This window comes from Eubalaena glacialis, chromosome 1 (genome assembly GCF_028564815.1).
Source record: "Eubalaena glacialis isolate mEubGla1 chromosome 1, mEubGla1.1.hap2.+ XY, whole genome shotgun sequence".
NCBI classification, from domain to species: Eukaryota; Metazoa; Chordata; class Mammalia; order Artiodactyla; family Balaenidae; genus Eubalaena; species Eubalaena glacialis.
This window is the reverse complement of record NC_083716.1, coordinates 167,435,393-167,455,879: the sequence shown is the minus strand read 5'-3', so window position 1 is coordinate 167,455,879 and position 20,487 is coordinate 167,435,393. Positions and strand designations below refer to the sequence as shown.

At 44.0% G+C, this 20,487-nt stretch overlaps 1 protein-coding gene across 6 annotated transcripts in view; it reads right to left on the bottom strand.

Annotated features, from left to right (window-relative positions):
- TANC1 (tetratricopeptide repeat, ankyrin repeat and coiled-coil containing 1) overlaps positions 1-19,494 on the bottom strand; it is a 235,033-nt gene extending 215,539 nt beyond the window's left edge. For all 6 annotated transcript variants that reach the window (XM_061184053.1, XM_061184097.1, XM_061184083.1 and 3 more), the window contains exon 1: positions 19,371-19,494. The gene's annotated coding sequence lies outside the window, so the exon portion shown is untranslated. The remainder of the gene's footprint in view (positions 1-19,370) is intronic.
- Between the last annotated feature and the right edge of the window lie 993 nt (positions 19,495-20,487).

Here is a 20,487-nt window from a genome sequence, read left to right as displayed (position 1 = left end):
GCGTGAGTGATTCAAGGGGCCACGGGTAAATGAGTCACGGTGTACCACAAAATAGCAGCCATCCAAAAAGGCAAGGAGAACAACAACACAACACCTGGGAAAACGCATGAAGTCACAGTGGACAGAAAAGCCTCTAAGTAAATGTATATTTTAGTTACAATTATATTTTTTACAAAGGCATATGCAAAGAAAGCAAGGGAATAAAGTCATGGATGTTGCATTAAACAAATAATATTCTTTTCTCCCCTTTCCCAAACTTTACAGAGCATCATTTAACATTTATAATTCTTAAAATATTTTAATTGCTAGGAGAGCACAGATGGAAGTGATTAATTCTGACTGAAATAATGTATGTGAAAGTGGGACGCTCTAAAACCCCCCATGAATGGTATTACTGTCAGAGCATGAAATAATCTAACATTCCACATAATGGCATTACAGTGCACTAACACAAGTTATTTTTACACTCTGCCACTTGGTTTCCAGCTCACCTGATAATGTACAGCATCAGTCATTTCTTTACAGTATTTTCTTTTTTTTAAAGAAATGCGTGCATGTGGGAAAACGGCCAAACAGTACAAGAGGGTCTGCAGTAAAATGCAAGACTGTCGTCTATCCCAGCCCCCCAGCTCCCTCCCACAGGCAATAAGTAGTCGATTATTAATACATATACACTTCCAAAGATGCCCAATGCATTTTTTTTTCATTTAGTAATATTCTTGTAAGTTTTTCCTTAAGAGCACAAATAAACCTACCTCATTCTTTTAACATCTGCAGATCACTTTACTGTATGGGCACACCAGAATTTATCAGACTCTACACTATGAAAATGTCTGACAAAACTAGCAACCACTATTTACATAATTCTTTTCCCTTACATTGGATTCTCCATCCTAGCAAATTTTATGTCTTCTAAGCCCTTCAGCCAGCATACCAGGCCCACCAGCACCTTCACAGACACCAGGCTCTCGGGGCTCCTTTCCCTGTACTTCCTGCTTCCAGCCAAACCCACGCTGCATACACTTCTCCCAGATACTCCGTCCATCCATTGCTTATGCTGTTGCTTTGGCTGCAACCCATCCCACATTCCTTTGCTTGGTTAATTCTTACTCAGTCCTTTAAGTCAGGGCTTGGGCATAACCTCCTTCAGGAAGGAAAGGATTTCCCAGCCCTCAAGGCAGAGGAAATGCTCCTGTGCTCGGTTCCTGCCTTAGCCTGGGTCTTGGCACCTAACCGCCTCATGATGAATGTATATGCATCAGCCCTGACCACTAGAATTTAAGTTCCCCAGGACAGAAACCACCTCTTACTGATCTCTGTAACTGCTGGAGTTTAGTACAAAGTCTAGCACACTAACTGTATTTAATACCCGTTGAATCAAGCTGAAATGAATACGGAAACTTCTGAACACCTCTTACCTTGGTAAGAGGGCTTGGTAGGTACCAAGCCCTACCAAGATGTACTGTACGAACATTATTTCTCACTGGGTACAATGATCCCCATTTTACAGATGAAGAAACTGAGGGCCCTGAAGTTAAGAAATTTGTCCAAGGGCATTAACGGAGAGCTGAAATTTGAAACAAAGTCTACTTTACTCCAGAATCACTGATCTCTCCATTATGCTCTTCTTCTACATGTTTGGATGCTGCAAGTTAAGTGAAGAGGTCAAATGAGCAGTCCCTAAGGGTAGGACATGTTAATTAACATTGTGGATAATCTAAGGGCACTGTGGTTCCCCCCTCCAAAAGAAGTCAGCCAAAAGCAATCTATAATGTGGGACTAAAATGGCAAAACAACAAAAGGGTTATGAACAAGTAAATCTTGTCTATAGAATCCACAAATACGCACTTAGCACACCCAGGCTGAGTCTTTCAGGAGCCATTCAAAATGAGAACAAGCAGACTTAAGCAGCTGCAATATCCCCACTTAATTCCACCAGCTTGCTCTCCCTGTGAGCACTGCTAGTTTGTCCCAAATTTCTCCGCACTCCCCAATACTGCACCATCTAAGTCTCCAGACCACTTACTAAAACTGACCTTTGCACGAGCACTCCTAAAGGATTTAAAAGTTGACTGGTTCTGCACTGACAGATAGCTACACCTATCATGGGCAAGAGGTGGGACAGAAGGGCAGCACTGCAGGAGTAGGTACCAGGGTCCTGTTAACCTGCTATGAGACCTGGGGCCGGATGCGGACCCTCCAAACTGGGCAGCGTAAGAATACCTACTTCCTCTTAAGGTCTTTAAGAAAATGAAAGTAGGTAATTTAAGAATAAGCACTTACCACAGAACTGGCACAAAGTTAAGGGCTCACTGGCATCTATCCAGTGACTGAAGAAATCAACCAGAGTGCAAGTGGACCCCCTCCCGTTCCCTCCACCAGGATGGGGACTAAGGAAAGGCAACTGAGAAGCCCCCTAATTAACACAGGAAGTAGTAAATGGCATTTAGCAAAGGTGGGAAAACCAGAGGAGGCAGCTCCTCCCCTCCCACACAGGAGAAATATGAACCAATCAGCAGCAGTCAATGAACCCAAACCCTGTTCACTAGGGGAGACAAAGAAGCAAAACTTATCCCAAGGGTAACCAGACACCAGCAAAAAAGACACACAGGCTGAAAACAAAAACCAAAAACCCTTTCTCGCCTATCATCAGCTACACCCAAACAAGAATGCCTCCTGACTCTGGAGGAAAGGTGGAATAAGGTAGGTAAGGGCTGTAAAGAAACGCACTGTGCAGTCAGCCCTGAATATACTGCCCAGTGCAGTGAGTAGGCACTTGCGGTGTGCTGACTGAAGCACATCTCCACTCCTCACCCTCCCTCCCATGGTTAGGGAGTATGGCTGGGTTTAGGTCCAGGTGTTTGGACCCATGTCACTCAATTCCCAAAACAACCTTCAAAAGTACCAGCATTCCAAAGTCACAGAAAACAAGCTCAGGGAGGCTAGGTAATCCGCCCAGGGTCACACTGATGTTAAGGGGCTGAGCTGGGACTTGAACCCAGTCTGTCTGGCTTCTAAGTCTCATGTACTAAAAAAAGATAAGACAGGGGTAGGGGGTGGAGGGGCTCTGGGGGGAGGGAAGGGGGGGAAGTCAGTGAAGGTGGCCAAAGGGTAAAACTTGTAGTTATGAAATAAGTCCTGGGGATATAATGTACAGCATGGTGACTACAGTTAATGATACTGTATTGTATATTTGAAAGTTGTCAAGAGAATAGATCTTAAAAGTTCTCCTTACAAGGGAAAAAAAAACCGTAGCTATGTGTGGTGATGCATGTTAACTAGACTTACTGTGGTGATCATTTCACAGCATCTACAAATGCTGGATCATTATGTTGCACACCTCAAACTAATATAATGTTACATGTCAATTCTATCTCAATAGAAAAAAAAAAAAGACCCAACTGACAGAGAAGAAGGGGAGAGGGATCCAGGCTGGGGTCAGGACTAATAACAAGCAAATAGTGTAATAACCAGTGGGTTGATTGGGTTTAAAACCCAGATTTCAAAGAGTTGAGTCCCTTTCAGTGACTTTTTTTTTCCAGCTTTATTGAGATATCATTGATATGTATGTAAGTTTAAGGCACACAAAATGATGATTTGACACACATATATAGTATTGCAAAATGATTACCACATTAAGGTTAGTTCATACCTCCATCCCCTCACATAATTACCACTTGCGTCTGTGTGTGGTGATAACATTTAAAATCTACTTTCTTGACAACTTTCAAATCTATAATATAGTACTGTTAATTATAGTCGCCATGCTGTACATCAGATCCCCATTCAGTGACTTTTTCGTCTGTGACAACCTAGGCCACACCCAGGCAAACCAAGAACCCCATGGTATTATTCCTCACTCTCTACATCCCAGGTTCCCTCCTCCAACCTATTTTTCAAGAGCAAGAAAAATACTCAGAAACTAATTTCACTAGAAATTTCTTGCCAAAGGTCCACTTAAAAGGCAAAAACAAATCTAATTTTGAGGGCTTGCTACTTTTGAGTATTAATCCAAATAACTAAAAAGCATCCTTAGCAGAATTAAATATGAATGTACATAAGTTCCTAAAAACAAGCAATTTGCCTAGGTGTTGCTTTTCACCAGAGATCAGCATCATGCTGTTTAAAGAGCTCTCAAAAGCTCTGTGATAGAAGTAAAATTAAAAGACAGCCTAGACCATTCACAGCCAAACATTCTCAAAAGTATGATCCTGTTGCACCCTTCCTCACTCACCCCAAGGTCTTGATACAAATGTAGTTGCCAAACCCCACTCCAGACCTACTGAAATACCACCTGCGGGCAGGCCTGGAAATGTGCATTCAGAGTAAGTGCCCCAGGTGATTCCTATGTGTAGCACAATCCTGCTTGGAACTAGGGGCTACAGGAGTAGGAGCTGTTACCCATCTCCACCCACAGAAGTTCTACTCTGTGGAACGTGAAGGAGTTTCTACAGGGAGGCGGGGATGCTGCTTCCAGAACCAAATTTCCTACTGCCCACTGGGCGTTTCCAGCTGGGTATCCCAGAGGGGCCCTGAACCTGCCCCTCCCGTCCCGAGAGAGTTCTCGGTTCCCGGTATCATTCATCGTCCCCAGCTTGCTGCCCAGCCTGGAAGCAGCCTTGCTCTCTACCTTCAGTCAGCTGCCAAGTATTCCTTTTCTGTTCTGGAAGCAGCTTCCACTCCACTGCAAAAATCATCTCCCCATGCACACGTTCTGTGTTCTCATCCCTGTTCTAAAAGCATGGTGACAGAGGACTGGCAACCTGAGTTCAAATCTTGGCTGAGCCCGTTTCCTTGTCTGCAAAACGAGGATGACGACAACAGCACTCTGAGAAGTTTTTGCGAATGTTATATGAGCTAATGCACCCTAAATCCACGTTAAAAGGTATTCAACTGACTTTCATACTCTTCCTCCCGCTAACTCAGGCCTCGAACATCATCTTTCACCTGACCTACTTCTAAAGCCTCATAACAGAGAGCCCTGCCACCCATCTGTCCCCACGCCAGCCTCTCCTCCACACTGCTGCCACCCAAGCTTTTCTCCAACACGCGGCTCTGATTTCATCATCTCCCCGCTTTAAAACCTTTGACAGCTATCGCTGGCTTTACAGGATCAAGTCCATACTTCTTTGCCTGGCAAGCAAGGCCTTTTGCAATCTGGCTCTCCCCTCCCTGCCACTGTACCCAAATGCCAGGCACCATCTGTTCTAGTAACAACACCCCAAACATGACTTGTATTTTCATGCCTCCCAGCCTCTGCTCAGCAGGCTCCCTTCATAGAAAGCCCCTCACTCTCTTCCCCACCTGGCAAAGTGCTAGGCATCCTCCACCTCCTCCCTGAAGCCTTCCCCAGCCCCAACTCCTCCTCCCCTTCCTCCTCTTGGCTCCCGCTGCGCACGTGTCTCTCTAACATTTGTACTCTGCATGCACTTGTCTCCTCAGACTGACACAGAGCTGGGCTTCAAACTCAGAAGGGCACAATGACAGCCCTCAAGAAATATTTGTTGGAAAAATTAATGCAAGACTTCCGCCACCCTTTGACAAGTGAAAACAGTTTCTAATTTGTCAAACAGTTAACACCTTCATGGTAACTTTTTACTTCTAAAACTCCTAAGGATATTATATTCTCTGAGCTAGCTAAGACTGCTTTTAATGAAGAAAGCAAAAAAAAAGCCCTGTCAAGGTCAAATGCCTATAAATCCCATCAGCTTAGAACTCAATCACTATCCCTCTAAAAATGGTATCTCATCACTGTTTCCATGATGGGAGGGGCAATCACGCTCTTTGATTCCTCCTGGCTTGACTTTTGGTATGTGGAGCTGGACAATTTAAGGAGTCCTTCTTGCTTAAACAAAACATTTCAGAAAGGAAGGGATAAACAAACTGTTACTTCACGGCAGGAAAAAAAAAGTGTAAAAAAGCTCCAGTGCAGCTGAACTTGAGTGGCCTTAGGGAATCAAGGTCATTCTCAGAGAACAGGTACTACCAGGGCAGGGAGCAGCTGCGCCCTTGTCTTCCTGAGACCTCTTCTTCCACAAGCCATTCACAAAGCCAAATGCCCCAAGACTTAGAAACACCTGATAGAAGAAAACGTATCTTGCTTCACCCATAAATGCCTATTTAAGCAGCCTCCAAGCTGTTCCTTGACTTCTGCTGTTCAAAACGTAGGATGTATTAATTCTCCCTTTCCATGAGTCTTTAATAGTGCACAAGCCAGTAAAGAGAGTCCTCCCCCCTCGTGAGGATCCGGGGCCCTTCAGGGAAGCACCGATGCCTCTCCTCTGCAGGGAAGACTGCGCTCCACGTTGGTGGTGGCCCTGTTCATAAATAAACCACACGTAGGACTTGAGTCTGGCACTACAGACTTACTCCATCTAAATAAAATAAAGTTGCTTACTCTAAACCGCACTCCAGCAGAACTCTACATAAGTCTGCGGAGCATCTCATGTTCTCACAGGCTTAGTAAATAAATACTGACTTTCATCCTCATGGCAATAATAAAATACCCATTTTATTCTCTGGTTCCTTCTCCTCTATATATTACCATCTAAAAATGTCCCACTTGTTTGTTCAAAACATTTCATATAAACGTCTAATTGTTTTAATATAAGCAACTGAGAAATGATGCATAAAGGTTATCTTGAAATCAAGCTCTTATCTGGACTTCTGTAACAACTACCTTAAAGTTAGCAATTTTTAAAAGCCTCAGAACAAACCGAAACTTCCATTCAATTACTGATCCAGAAAGCTGAATTTAAAAATAGGGTTAAGGAGCTTCCCTGGTGGCGCAGTGGTTAAGAATCCGCCTGCCAATGCCGGGGACACGGATTCAAGCCCTGGTCCGGGAAGATCCCACATGCCGCGGACCAACTAAGCCTGTGCGCCACAACTACTGAGCCTGCGCTCTAGAGCCCGCGAGCCACAACTACTTAAGCCGGCACGCCTAGAGCCCCTGCTCCGCAAGGAGAGAAGCCACCGCAATGAGAAGCCCGCGCACCGCAACGAAGAGTAGCCCCCGCTCGCCGCAACTAGAGAAAGCCCGCGCACAGCGACGAAGACCCAATGCAGCCATAAATAAATAAATGAATAAAATGTTAAAAAATAAAAATAGGGTTAAGAGGAGAAGGGAGTAAAGGACCTGTTTTGGGCACCTATGAGCCAAGCACACTGCTATGTATAGCTATGTATGTCAGATGTTACAGAAAACCCGAACGAACTTTTTGGCCAGCTAAGATATTTTGTGTAGGTTCTCACCTTTAGTCTTGGCACGAACCCTATGAAACAGGAATTACTATCCCATTTTACAGACAAAGCGACAGAGGTCCAGTAAACTACCCATGGTTCATCTGGCTTCAAAGATCATGCTTTTTTCACTATCTCCTATATATTTGTATTTTTAAAAAAGGAGGAGAAAAAAGCAGTGTATATGTGTATATTTTTAGTGTACTACTATAGGTACAAAGCACTACTCTGTCCAAGGCACCTTATTATTCACTACAGGCAAGTTGTAATGTATAAAATAGTATCCCTGCCCACTAAGCAGTAAACATAAGAATATGCTGGGAACTGCCAATGATAGCTTCCGTCCATCAAAGCTACTCTATATATACCATGCTATTCTTCATTAAGACATACAAAACGCCTTTAAGTTTGATTTTTCCCAGACATACAACAAGCACTTGGAAAGATATCAAGGGAAAAAACTTAAATATCAAATCAAGTTAGCAAAGTCAGTTATGATACGAACTTTTATTTACATGTCTGGGTTTCCAAGACAATATACATATAAAATTATCACCCTGAGGGTGTATTTAGATTTATGGCTGTACTTCAAATCAGCATAAGCATTTATCAGAAAAATATTCTGTTAAAATTTATCGAATAGAGGTAGAATTAATGCATATTCCTAAATTAATGTATTTAGAAATAAATCTTTATAGAACAGTGTTTTACCATTATAACTCAGGTAACTTGTCATTCTGAATAAAATTCTACCACCAGAAATGTTTAACACTCAAGCCATTTTACCCAAGAGTCACATGGTTTATAGTCTTAAGATATACTGAGAACTTATACCCATTTAACCAGGCCAACTATTCCGAATACCATGGTGTTTCCAACCACAACTGGAATAAATTGAACTTGCACCCCTCCCCCACGATATACTAATAAATTTCCAAACAAACTCTAAGCCATTACTTCTTTTTTTTTTATAAATTTATTTATTTTATTTTATTTATTTTTGGCTGCTTTGGGCCTTTGTTGCTGCGCGTGGGCTTTCTCTAGCTGCCACCAGCGGGGGCTACTCTTCGTTGCATTGCATGGGCCTCTCATTGCTGTGGCTTCTCTTGTTGCGGAGCAGGGGCTCTAGGCGCACGGGCTTGGGTAGTTGTGGCACGTGGGCTCAGTAGTTGTGGCTCGTGGGCTCTAGAGAGCAGGCGCAGTAGTTGTGGCGCACAGGCTTAGTTGCTCCGCGGCATGTGGGATCTTCCCAGACCAGGGCGTGAACCTGTGTTCCCTGCATTGGCAGGCGGATTCTTATCCACCGCGTCACCAGGGAAGCCCCCATTACTTCTTTATATTTTAAAGAAAGCGACTTATGAATTGCTAAATTAAATTGCCTGCTCCCAAATCATAAGGAGAAAAAAGCACAGTCTAGGACCTATTCTTGTGAAAATATTTAACCTGAATCTAAACGTGCCTTTAGATTAAAGGAAAGCCTCTAGTTTACAGAAAATACAGAGCACAAACGAACAAGGTAAACACCAACACAAGGAAACAAATTCAGATATGGTACATCCTACAAGTTCTCCGCTGAAAGCCAGCAGAGGGAGGGAGGAGGTCGTAAGATAGCATTTTTCTATATTTAAAAAAACTACAGAGACAAAAGCAACAACCCACAGTGCAATATGTAACCCTTGACTGAATCCTGGTTCCAAAAACCAGAAATGGTGACAAATGACATTTGGAGGACAATTAGATAACAGTAAGAAATTACTGTTAATTTTATTAAAAGTGATAATGAGGTGGTGATTTTTGTCCTTAAGTCCTTAGTTAGAAATGCATACTAAAATTTGTCAGGTGATATTATATGATGCCTGGGATTTGCTTTAAAATATTTCGGCAAATTAATCCAACATTGTCTTTTCGCTAAAAGATGCTTTGCAAAAAAAGCTTCTACAATTCAGTGCACTTGGGAAATACTAACTCCTCTGTTTCCCTTCAAGGAGATTGAGAATGAACATTAGAAATAAGGATGCTCAAAAGTCCTGCAGTTAAAAACAAAAACACCTGTTTTACTTTTGTTAACCCAGATCTTCCTGCTTATTTGAACATAAAACCTTGCTTCCCTGCATAATGTCTATTAATTTCCTGAGAATCCATTTCTGTGGAACCCATTTTGGGAACTGCTGCCTTATCTAGATAAACCACCCTGAGGTAAGGTTCTCTTAAGTCACGTGCAAGCTTCAAGAATCCTGAATAATCAAATATTCACAACTGCATCTATTTGCAACTTAGGAGCCGCTCACCTTTTCTGTCTTTTGAGTCTATAAATTATTATATTTACTCTTTAAGTTAACATGCTTTAATTTATGTCATACTCTTTCTGTAATATGAAATTGCCACTGGAAAATTTCCCTCAAATGGACTTAAATTTTACTTATTCCCATCCACTTTCTTGGAAATCTACAATGGAATAGATTTCAAATCCTTAAGTTTCAAACCACACCTAGTTTTCACTTTCAAAAGTATCTTGAGATATTTCAAAGGGTCCCTCCCCAAACCCTCTCCAGAGACTCCTCAAAATAAGTTAACTGGCTTCACAGAAAAAAAACACAAAACAGAACAAAACATAACCTCAAATCAAAACTCTTTCACAGTCCTTCAGGTGGTACTTAGGGTTCCTAATAACTTACCTCAAAGACCCCCAGATTTCCATCTTTATGCACCAGAAGTGGTCCCATTCTTATAAACGGATCCTATGGGTACTTGAACAACTAAATCCCAAGACGAATTCACCTTACCACAAATTCTACTTACTCCACGGCTAAAAGCTTTATAGCAAGCTTTGAATTATCTGTAGTTCATTTGAGAAAAACTGTGTCCTCTTCCCCAATACTTTTAAAAAATCCTTTGGAAATTCACTTAAAAGAACACAAAAATGGCTAACAAAGAAATCTAAGTTAGAAGTCACTACTACAAGGAAAGAATCAAATTTGATGTCTCCCTGGCATCTAGGAGGTAATTTACAACATTCAAAACCCTTTCATATACATTCCGTCATCTGACCCTCAAAACCCTGGAGAGACACCTGTTTTCCATCATAACATATATCTAACATGGCTCAACTTGAAAGCTGACAACCTGTCAACCCTCAATTATCCTTACCATGGAGAGAATGTCGGCATAAATAATTTGATTCAGCTGAGCAGTGTAGTGTCCCTCACCTCCTGTCTCTCAGTGGGGATGCTCAGGCCAGACCCTACCACAGGGACTATCACACATGATTTTGCTTGGGGGTACTTGCAGACAGCTAACTGTCCATCGGCATTTAGATCTTCATATATATCATCCTCCAGGCCTTTCCTATTATTCCACAAGGAGAGTAGACTCTCCTTTGAACTCACTACACCTGCCTAGAATGGTCCAGTAGTATTTTTGTAGCATCATCCCATGGAGCTTTCCATTTTCACCCATGCCAGTGTTCCCACATAAAAGAAGGACAATGTGTAACTGCAGGCAACACATATGAGGGCAGACAAAACTGCTTTGGAATAAAGTGACCCTGGTTTGGATCCTGGATCTTCCTGTCTTGGCCATGTGTGCTCCTTGCTCTCAGATCCCTCACACGTACATGGCGCTCTCCACCTCCTAAGGTTGTCAAGGGCTGGGGGAGAGAGACCCTCCCCATGGTAAATAGCATAGAGCAGTGTTTAACAACCGCGGGTTGTCTGCCTGCCTCCCTTTCTCCCAGAAGGGGAAACAAGCAATTTTAAAAAATGACTAAGGCAAGCCAGGACCCCAACCATCAAGAAGCCTACAACCCATAGGCAAAGCAAGCAGGCAAACGACTTTTTAATAAAAGACAAAAAGAGAAAAACATTACAATCAATGTACAAGCAATGTGCTGGGGGGATTAAATAGAAGGAACCATTTACAGGCAGAAGGGGGAAATCAGAAAAATGTGAATGAGAAAGCAATATTTACTTAAGCTAGGCCTTGAAGGACAATGAAAGTTTCAGTGGTGGGGGGAGGGAAGGACAGCCTCCTCAGAGGCAAAACTGAAACGAAGTAGGACAGTTACAGTCTCAGTGGCAGAGACACAGGGAGGACAAGTGGGTGTGGTAAAGAAAGTTACAAATCAGACCATAGAGAATCTTGAAACCTATGAATAAAAGGGGAACAGCCAGGGCTCTTACCTGTCCTTGCATTAGCTACAGTGCTTTCAGCTGCAAGTAACAAAAACTACGTGACAATAAGGGACAATAAGTGACTTAAACTGGGGTCTCAAAACCTTTTGATCATGCAGCCCTAACAGTAAAAAAATTAAACATGTACCCCAATAATTTATACATAATTAAAACACTAGTTATGAATTACATGTGTATACTAATATAGTGTGTACATTATAAAACATCCATCAAAAACTCTTTAAAGGATGAGAATGATCCAAACAGTATTCTTAGGTTTATTTGCATTTATTAATACACATCCATACACAATTTTTAAAAAAGAATAAGAATGAGGGTACCACTGTCAATTCCACTAGGTTGTAAAATGCCTCCTCTTCCCTCAGGCGACCTTCTATAACCTAAGTGACAAGAAGACTTTCAGATATACCAACCAGTGTCAACTCACCTATTAAATATTAATAAAGCTTATTTTTTTTCTAGATAAACTTTTAGTATTTTCTTTCTTCCCATATTGGATGGTCTGGCACACTCCACTTTGGAGATCACTGCCTCAAACAATAATTAAAAAAATTTTCCCACATAAGAAGTTCTGAGTCACAGTGGTTTTAGGGTTGGTTAATTCAGCAGCTAAAAAAAGTCCCTGTGGTCTTAGGCCCCTTCCATCTTTGTACTCTGTGATTTTCAGAGTGTCAACCTGTTTTATTGTGCTGACAATCTTAGGTTCTCAATATGGTGGGACCCAATAGTTGGTCACACACTTACTCATTAACCAGTCACTAGCAACAGGTATGGTGTTACTAAAGTTGACTTGGCTTAATCAAGATGCACTCCCTGGGACCGGAGGTACATCCAACTTACCCTGCAACACATGGGCAATGGAAAACTAATCAAAAGCAGGATTATGTTATCAAGCAATGTGGTAAATTCTTACAGCAATGGGCCCCTGCTATGAATCATGTAACCACCAGAGCATGAGTGAGCCTAGACCCAGGCAGAAAAGCCACCCTGCTGAACCCAGCTCCAATTTCTGAATCCCAAGCAAATAAAGGGTTGTTGGTTTAAGCCACAAGAAGGAAGGGAGGACCAGGATGGGGAATGCTGAGGTACGGGCAAGAAACTATCCCTGCCACAGCACTCTACGTATGTAGGACAGTGGGTGAAGAAAGAACAATGCTGTTTCATTTCCACAGAATTTTTAAAATTCAATCATCTAGTTCAGAGTCAGCAAGCACTCAATAAACATTAAGAATTGATGTTACTAATCCCAAGTAATTTAGTATAAAGCATGGCAGACAGAGGGGAGTATAATGGGTTACATGGGAATAATGACCAACTTCTGAGTTTTTTGCAGTAATTCAATACCCTGTTACACAAGTGCCTGTGCACACAGCAATTCAAATCCCCACAGAGTGTGGAAAAGTCTACTACTCTCAAGACTATAGGGTATATATCACAGGAGCATTAAAAATGTTCACATTCTTTGGCATATTGGTATGTTGTTATGACCATCAATACCACTTCTGGAAACATACCCTGCATTAGACAGAGAGCTCTTTTTGTTTATCCAGCTCCCTCTCTCTTCCATTAATAATAACCCCCTTCTTTGTGGGATACTTTGTCTCCCCACAGTCCCATCTTGTGGGTCTAATGGGGACTGCCAACCGTAACTCTCCTTTGGCTGGCATCAGGCCAATCTGGGTTCTCTCCAGGGTTTTCTCAAATTGGAACTAAGAACAAAGAGTCAGTTTCTTGATGATGAGAGGTTTTGAAGGTACCAGCAGCCAGGTACCCCTGAGTGCTGGGCCCTATGATTTCTTAATTTATTTGTTATTGGGCCCTGTGATTTAATGATGAGTAAATCACATCTGAACCAAAGGGCTCTGATAGCCTGAGAGATATTTCTTTCCAAAACACCTAAATGTCAAAATGGGCTGGTTAAAATAAATTATAGTAATGTATGTAATGGATTTACTAAACAGCCATTAAAACAGTGTCAAAGAAGAATGTACTGATATGACAGGAGAAAAAACACATCACATAAGTATATACTGTACTCTAAACTGTGCAGATACATTACATGCACCCTTGTGTGTCGAATCTTTTACATATTTCTTCAAAAGCACACGTAATAGAAGATCCCATTTTTGCATGAGCATACATGCATGGAAAGGTCACAGCCAAGTGTTTCTTAGAGACTTCCCCAACTCCGACCCCAACTCACAGAGGTAATAAGCCTCTGTTCTGGGTGTGGCAGGGAGGGTGGTGAGTGGTGAGTCACTGTGGTTCCGGGCTGTACGGCTGAACATCCTGGGTTCACATCTATATAGTTGCAACTGGAAGATTTTTACTAATAAATTCCTGCATGGTAGTGGCAAAATCTGTGCTAAAATTCAGGGACTATGCCATCCCTCTGCAACACTTTTCTTGTCCTTGACATTCCTACCTATATGACTCTTCTTTCCAGAATATTCTCCTTGATCACACACACCTGCAGGAGCCCCTAAAGACAACATCTACCCTAGAAAGGCATCCCTCATCAGTAACACAGCCAACCCAAACCAGAACCCCTTCGACACTGCACAAGATAACGTCTCCCGATAGCCTTCTTTATCAAAAGTCCTCCACGAACCTTCAAAATCCATTCTCCTCATAATAAAAAACCAGAAGGCATTCTTCTGCTTTGCTGCTCTTGTCCCCTTCTGTTACACTGATAACCAAGTCTCCCAACTTCATTAGCAAATACTGCTTCATAACACTGTCTCTCCACGCACACCTGAAAATGGCAGCCTTTTTATTTTATAGTCAGACAATCAGAACTCATTGATGCATCCTCTTCCTGAGGTTTAAACCCCATTGCTTAATATTTTAAAAAGATGGTCTTCTGAGAATAAGTTTAAAGAGCTGAAGATGAACAGGTTGCTCAGACATAAAAGAGCCTATAGCTTAGCACATAATTTTATTTTAGAACCTTTTAAAGAAAATCCATACCAGCTTCCAGATAAGTGTCAAGTTGCACTCAGCGCTCTTAAATAGGCAAGCAGGACACAGTACAAACATTTAGAGTCACAGTGAAAATGGGTCACCTGCAGCCTACTACTTCTTTACCGTTAAGCCAATAGCATAAGGGAAGAATTTATTTAGCACAGAAAGTGCTGCAAAATCAGACTTACCCAGACATCAGTAGAAAGAGCCCAAGAAGGATGTCACCAAAATTGGGACATTTATCCAGGCTTTGTAATTCAGCTGAGAGATACCAAGAAGAAAGGCAAATGATATGTTCATTACTTATTTTAAAAAAGATGTACAGATTTGAGAAGTGATTTCCTTAAGAATGCTGTCTGGGTTACTAGTCCGGATTATAAATCGCACTAGACCCTGAAGCCTACTTAATAAAAAAGAAGTTGAAAATAAACAAATGATTAGTTTGAGGTATGTGAATTTCTGAAACTCTCTTGGGAAGAAAGTTTTATTACCATTATTACTGAACTGTTTTTAATCTCTGACATCAAAGCATAGATGTTAACCCTGGGGTTCTGAAACCCGAATAACTCATAAATGAAATGCCACATATTAACATTAGTCTGTTTGTCAAGTTTTAGCCAATTCACTTGTGACTCCATGAATAAAGAGAGATATGGGGGTGGGAATAGGGAGAATCAGAAAACCTAGGTTCAAGTTCACCTCCACCGTTTACAGATGATATCAAGCAAACCGATCTAACTTGTCCCGCCTCAGTTTACTTAACTGAGGATTTAAGGATAAAATATGTAAGTAAAGCCCTTTACAAACCCCAAAGTACTATTCTAATATTACAGCACTGGCTCCAGAATGCCTACATTTCTCAAACTATTGGATAGTCACAGAACTTTACGGTTGAAAGGTAATCCCATTACAGGGATGATAACAATGAGAAAACTAAGGCCCAGAAAGGCTTAAGAGCCTAGTAAACAGACAACATTTGTAAACTGGTGGGAGGTTGGGAAGAGGTTCTAGTTTTTCCACCATTGAAATATGCATTTTAAAGGACGGTTCAAAACAAAGCTATCCTAGGAACTAAAACAAATCTCTCCCCAGCAATACATATATTTCTTCTGCTTTATTTTGCTTTTGTAAACTTTACTCCTGTAACTTACAAGTTAAAGAAACTTTTCATCAGAAAGATAAAAAATAAAGCCATCTCTCTGACTACGAGACTCACAGCCTACTTGTAACCCAACCCAGACAAAAACCTTTACAATTGGGTTAGAAATGTCTAATGGAAACATCGACATAACATGAACCTCCAGCTATGCTGGCAGGCATCATTATAATATGCATTACAGTTCTAACAGCCCAGGGATACTGATTTTAATGTTCCTGGGAGATAAAGAATTAATCAGCAACTCAGAGGGGGGTGTTGCCTAAAAATGAACAATTTAATCGAGAAAATTCCATTGTCTTTAGATTTGTGCCCTCAATCACCCACTATCAAAAACCCACTATGGTTGCACAGCAAAGGAAACCATAAACAAGACCAAAAGACAACCCTCAGAATGGGAGAAAATACTTGCAAATGAAGCAACTGACAAAGGATTAATCTCCAAGATTTACAAGCAGCTCATGCAGCTCAATAACAAAAAAACAAACAACCCAATCCAAAAATGGGCAGAAGACCTAAATAGACATTTCTCCAAAGAAGATATACAGATTGCCAACAGACACATGAAAGAATGCTCAACATCATTAATCATTAGAGAAATGCAAATCAAAACTACAATGAGATATCATCTCACACCGGTCAGATTGGCCATCATCAAAAAATCTAGAAAAAATAAATGCTGGAGAGGGTGTGGAGAAAAGGGAACCCTCTTGCACTGTTGGTGGGAATGTAAATTGATACAGCCACTATGGAGAACAGTATGGAGGTTCCTTAAAAAACTACAAATAGAACTACCATACGACCCAGCAATCCCACTACTGGGCATATACCCTGAGAAAACCATAGTTCAAAAAGAGTCATGTACCAAAATGTTCATTGCAGCTCTATTTACAATAGCCAGGACCTGGAAGCAACCTAAGTGTCCATGAATGGATAAAGAAGATGTGGCACATATATACAATGGAATATTACTCAGCCATAAAAAGAAATGAAATGGAGGTATTTGTAATGAGGTGGATGGAGTTAGAGTCTGTCATACAGAGTGAAGTAAGTCAGAAAGAGAAAAACAAATACAGTATGCTAACACATATATATGGAATCTAAGGAAAAAAAAAAAATAGGCCATGAAGAACCTAGTGGCAAGACGGGAATAAAGACACAGACCTACTAGAGAATGGACTTGAGGATATGGGGAGGGGGAAGGGTGAGATGTGACAGGGTGAGAGAGTGTCATGGACATATATACACTACCAGATGTACAATAGATAGCTAGTGGGAAGCAGCCGCATAGCACAGGGAGATCAGCTCGGTGCTTTGTGACCACCTAGAGGGGTGGGATGGGGAGGGTGGGATGGGGAGGGTGGGAGGGAGGCAGATGCAAGAGGGAAGAGATATGGGAACATATGTATATGTATAACTGATTCACTTTGTTATAAAGCAGAAACTAACACACCATTGTAAAGCAATTATACTTCAATAAAGATGTTTAAAAAAAAAAAAAACCCACTATGGCACCAAATAAATTGTGTGTGGTTAAAGAGACGAAATGTTCTTTTCTACAGGCTGTTATGGGAAGCAGAAAAAGGCTGACTATGAATCAGTTATGTTTTAGTTCCACGATGGACATAAATTATGATAATTTAGACATTCTGGTGGTTAAACCAAAAAAGCAGGAAAACCATGGCTCCCAAGTCCCAGTAAAAGTTAAGTTTGTGGTATCACAGCTGAAAGACAGGGTCATGAAAACTGACCTTAAATTTATTTCTGGACTTTCCTGCCTCCACTAAAATCGATGACACTATTTCCCATCTCTTATTGTCAAATCACAACAATCCGGAAGCCTGGACCGAATTCACTTGGCAGGTAACAGGAGCAACCCTAAGAGGAAGTCCTGAAGGATGTCAGATACCATATTTCCTTCACTCCCACATACTTTTCATCTTAATACCGCCAGGATATATTTACGATGAGTTCTGACTGACACCCACCAAGCATTCTGGCTGACACAAATTTTGCAAAAACTGGCATACTCCAGCGGACGTCCCTTGTGAGATCTTCAGTAGCTTAGATGAGTAAAACATTCAGACTACCACTATAATGAACATCTCTCGGTGGCTCATAAATTCTTTCATTCCCAGCAATCAAAAAGCAGCTGTTAAAATCCTGGAATCTTCCTAGTAGCAGATCTTAAATACCTCCAAGCTGGCCAGGGAAGCTTCCCAACTGCTTTCTTCTCCTTCCCCTCCCCCATCCCAGGAGTGCCAGGCTGGCAGGAATAACGATGACCCAGGAAGGAAAGAAAAAAAAAAAGGGAGAGAGAGAGAGAGAGAGTAGCGGATCTGGTGAAATCAGAGATGCAGACTCCCTTCATTTCCACTACGCAGAAATACCAACTCTCTGTACCAACTCACCAGGTTTCTCCTTTCCTCTCCTATCCCCACCCCCCTCCAAACACATTAACTTCTTCAGTCTGATGGTCTGGCATTTGGAGTTAACGACCTCAGCAGTCCTAAGGCCATTCCTCAAAGATTTTTAACCAGTCACTTTCTTTCCATGCCAGAGTTTGAGGCCCATCCCACGGGAAGATTCAGCTTCCTTTTACCTTGTAACCCGCCCAGACGGCGATGCTCCTAGGGTCAAGTTCAAGATGAAGGTGCCCTCCTAACCTCCCGGAGTTGACTCAAGCAGGGAACAGCGCTACCGAGACGAGTCCCATCCCTCGAGACACGGGGATCTGGGGCTGCCAACAGTGGGCTGGAGGGGGTTGGGAGGGGTAGACTGTCGCCGAGCCCGGCGTCCTCCGAAGCCCTGGCCGCGGCGCCGTATTTCTACCTGGCCACCGCCGCATTTCCTCCCGGAGCCTTACACAATAAGTGAAGTAAGTTTTGAGAACGCCGGTCCAGAGACATTTCTGTCTGCAAACTCGGCACACAATGCCTTGGGGCTTCCTTCCTCGCCAGCCGTTCCGGAAAGCTGCCGCGCCAAAGCGGGGAGCCCGTCACACCCACAGCGCTGCGCGCCCGCACCCCAAAGTCCGGCAGGAAGAACGAGCGCCCTGACATAAGTCCCCCCAAAGAAGTGAGCACTCTTCAGTCTCCAAGAACGGGGGGGGATACACAATCTTGAAACAAATTCTCACTCTCCCTCAAGGTCTAATCCTAGCTCACCCCCCCACCCCCCAAAAAAGAACGTGGATATACTCATCGCAGTGTTCTTGGAAGCGAAGCAATACTTTCAGCCCAGAGTGGGGCAATATGACTCCCTCCGAGGCTTAAGTTCACCCGTCAACTTCGCGACCCACGCTCACCTACCCTCCGGGGGCGCCCTGGACCCCGCGGTGCCAGGCGCGCTTCTTCCTCTCCTCCCCCAACCCCAGGTACCAGGCGCAGCCCAGGCCCTTGCCAAGCCCGAAGGCAACAGAGGAGGCGGGAAAGGGGGCGCGGAGACGCGCCGGGCGGAGGTGGTCCAGAAACTCCAGCGTGCCGCCGCGCGTTCCCGGCAACCCCGAACCCCAGCTCCGCCCGGGGCCGGCTCGGTCCGGCGCGGAGCTGAGGCGAAGGGAAGGCACCGATTCTTCAGAGCCGCCAGGACCGAGGCCCGAGGCGCCCAACATGTTCGTGCCTATCCCCGGAAAGCTCCCGGGTGTGCCCAGCGAAGGGGGGGCAGGGAGGCTCCAGAAACTTTCCCACATGCCTTTCCACTCTCCCATCACCCTCTCCTCCTCCCGAGACCCCCGCTCCGCTCTGTACCGCAGCAGCTGGCGCTGCCCGGGACGCGCGGAGGCCGGCGGCGGCGCCAGGGCGGCGGGAGTTACCTACCGGGAAAGTTTCCAGCTCCTCGGTGCGGTTCCCCACCGCTAGGGCCGGGCCTCGGGGCGCGGCCAGCTCTGCGCTCCGCGGCTGCCTCTCCGCCAGCTCCCAAGGCGGCCGCTGCTCCCGCAGCTGCCACAGCTAAGGCTGCGCTCCAGCCCGTCCCCCCGCCTCGCACGGCCCACACCGGGGCCTCATTGGCAGCGCGAATCCCCGCCCTTGCGCGTGTTCCCGAAGGCACCTTCCTCTCGCGCGCCAGCCCGGGCCGCGCCTCCCGCGCCCCTCCCAGCCCAGGCTTGCGGCGGCTCCCGGGACCTACTGGGGCCTGGCGCGCGAACTTTCTGCGGGGTCCCCAGCTTCCCCCTTGGGGGCTAGTCCCCCGAGGCTGCGCTTGGGTCCCTGCAGGATTGGACCCAAGATGGGCGATAGTCCATCTTTTTTTCAACCTCTAAAAAAATCAGTGAAGTGGCCTGGCCTCCCCTCCTTGCTGCATTTTGAAAACAGCCGAGGAGGACATATGGGAGCAATTAACCAAGATGAAGTTTTGGTGGATGCTTTAGGGTGACTTGTGTGGCTTTCTTGAATTTTCTCTGCCTCACGTAACTACACACACACTCACTCACTTTCTGGGGCAAGAATGAGCTAAGGCAGATGTAAGGTGTAAAGGGCACCTCGCCTGCTGTGTCTTTTTCTTTCCCGAATGCGAATTAGGGAGGTTTGGGGACCGGTGATTGCCTCGAGCGTCCCCGGGGCCGGGTCCCAGCAGCCTCCTCCAGCCGCTCGGGGCTGGCCCTGTGTTGTCTGTGCTACATCCTTGGAGGGTCAACGTCATGCTTGTATCGGCGGGAGGAGGGAGGTATGGAGGTAGGAGAAACACAAAGATGCTATTATTGTTTCGGTCGGTAGCAGTAAATTAAATTCCCGAGTTCCCAAAATGTTTTGTTATCCCCCAGCAGAGCAAAAGCCGGGGTAGGGCCTATGGATTCGGGAATCCTGGGTTCCCAGGCAGGCAATTCAGGCTGGGGGGCGCAGCCTACTCCACACCCGAAGCCTTTTAGACCAGCCTTGTTCACAGAGGGATCAACTAGGATGTTGCTGCCTTATGTGGCCTGCGGGAATCATGCAC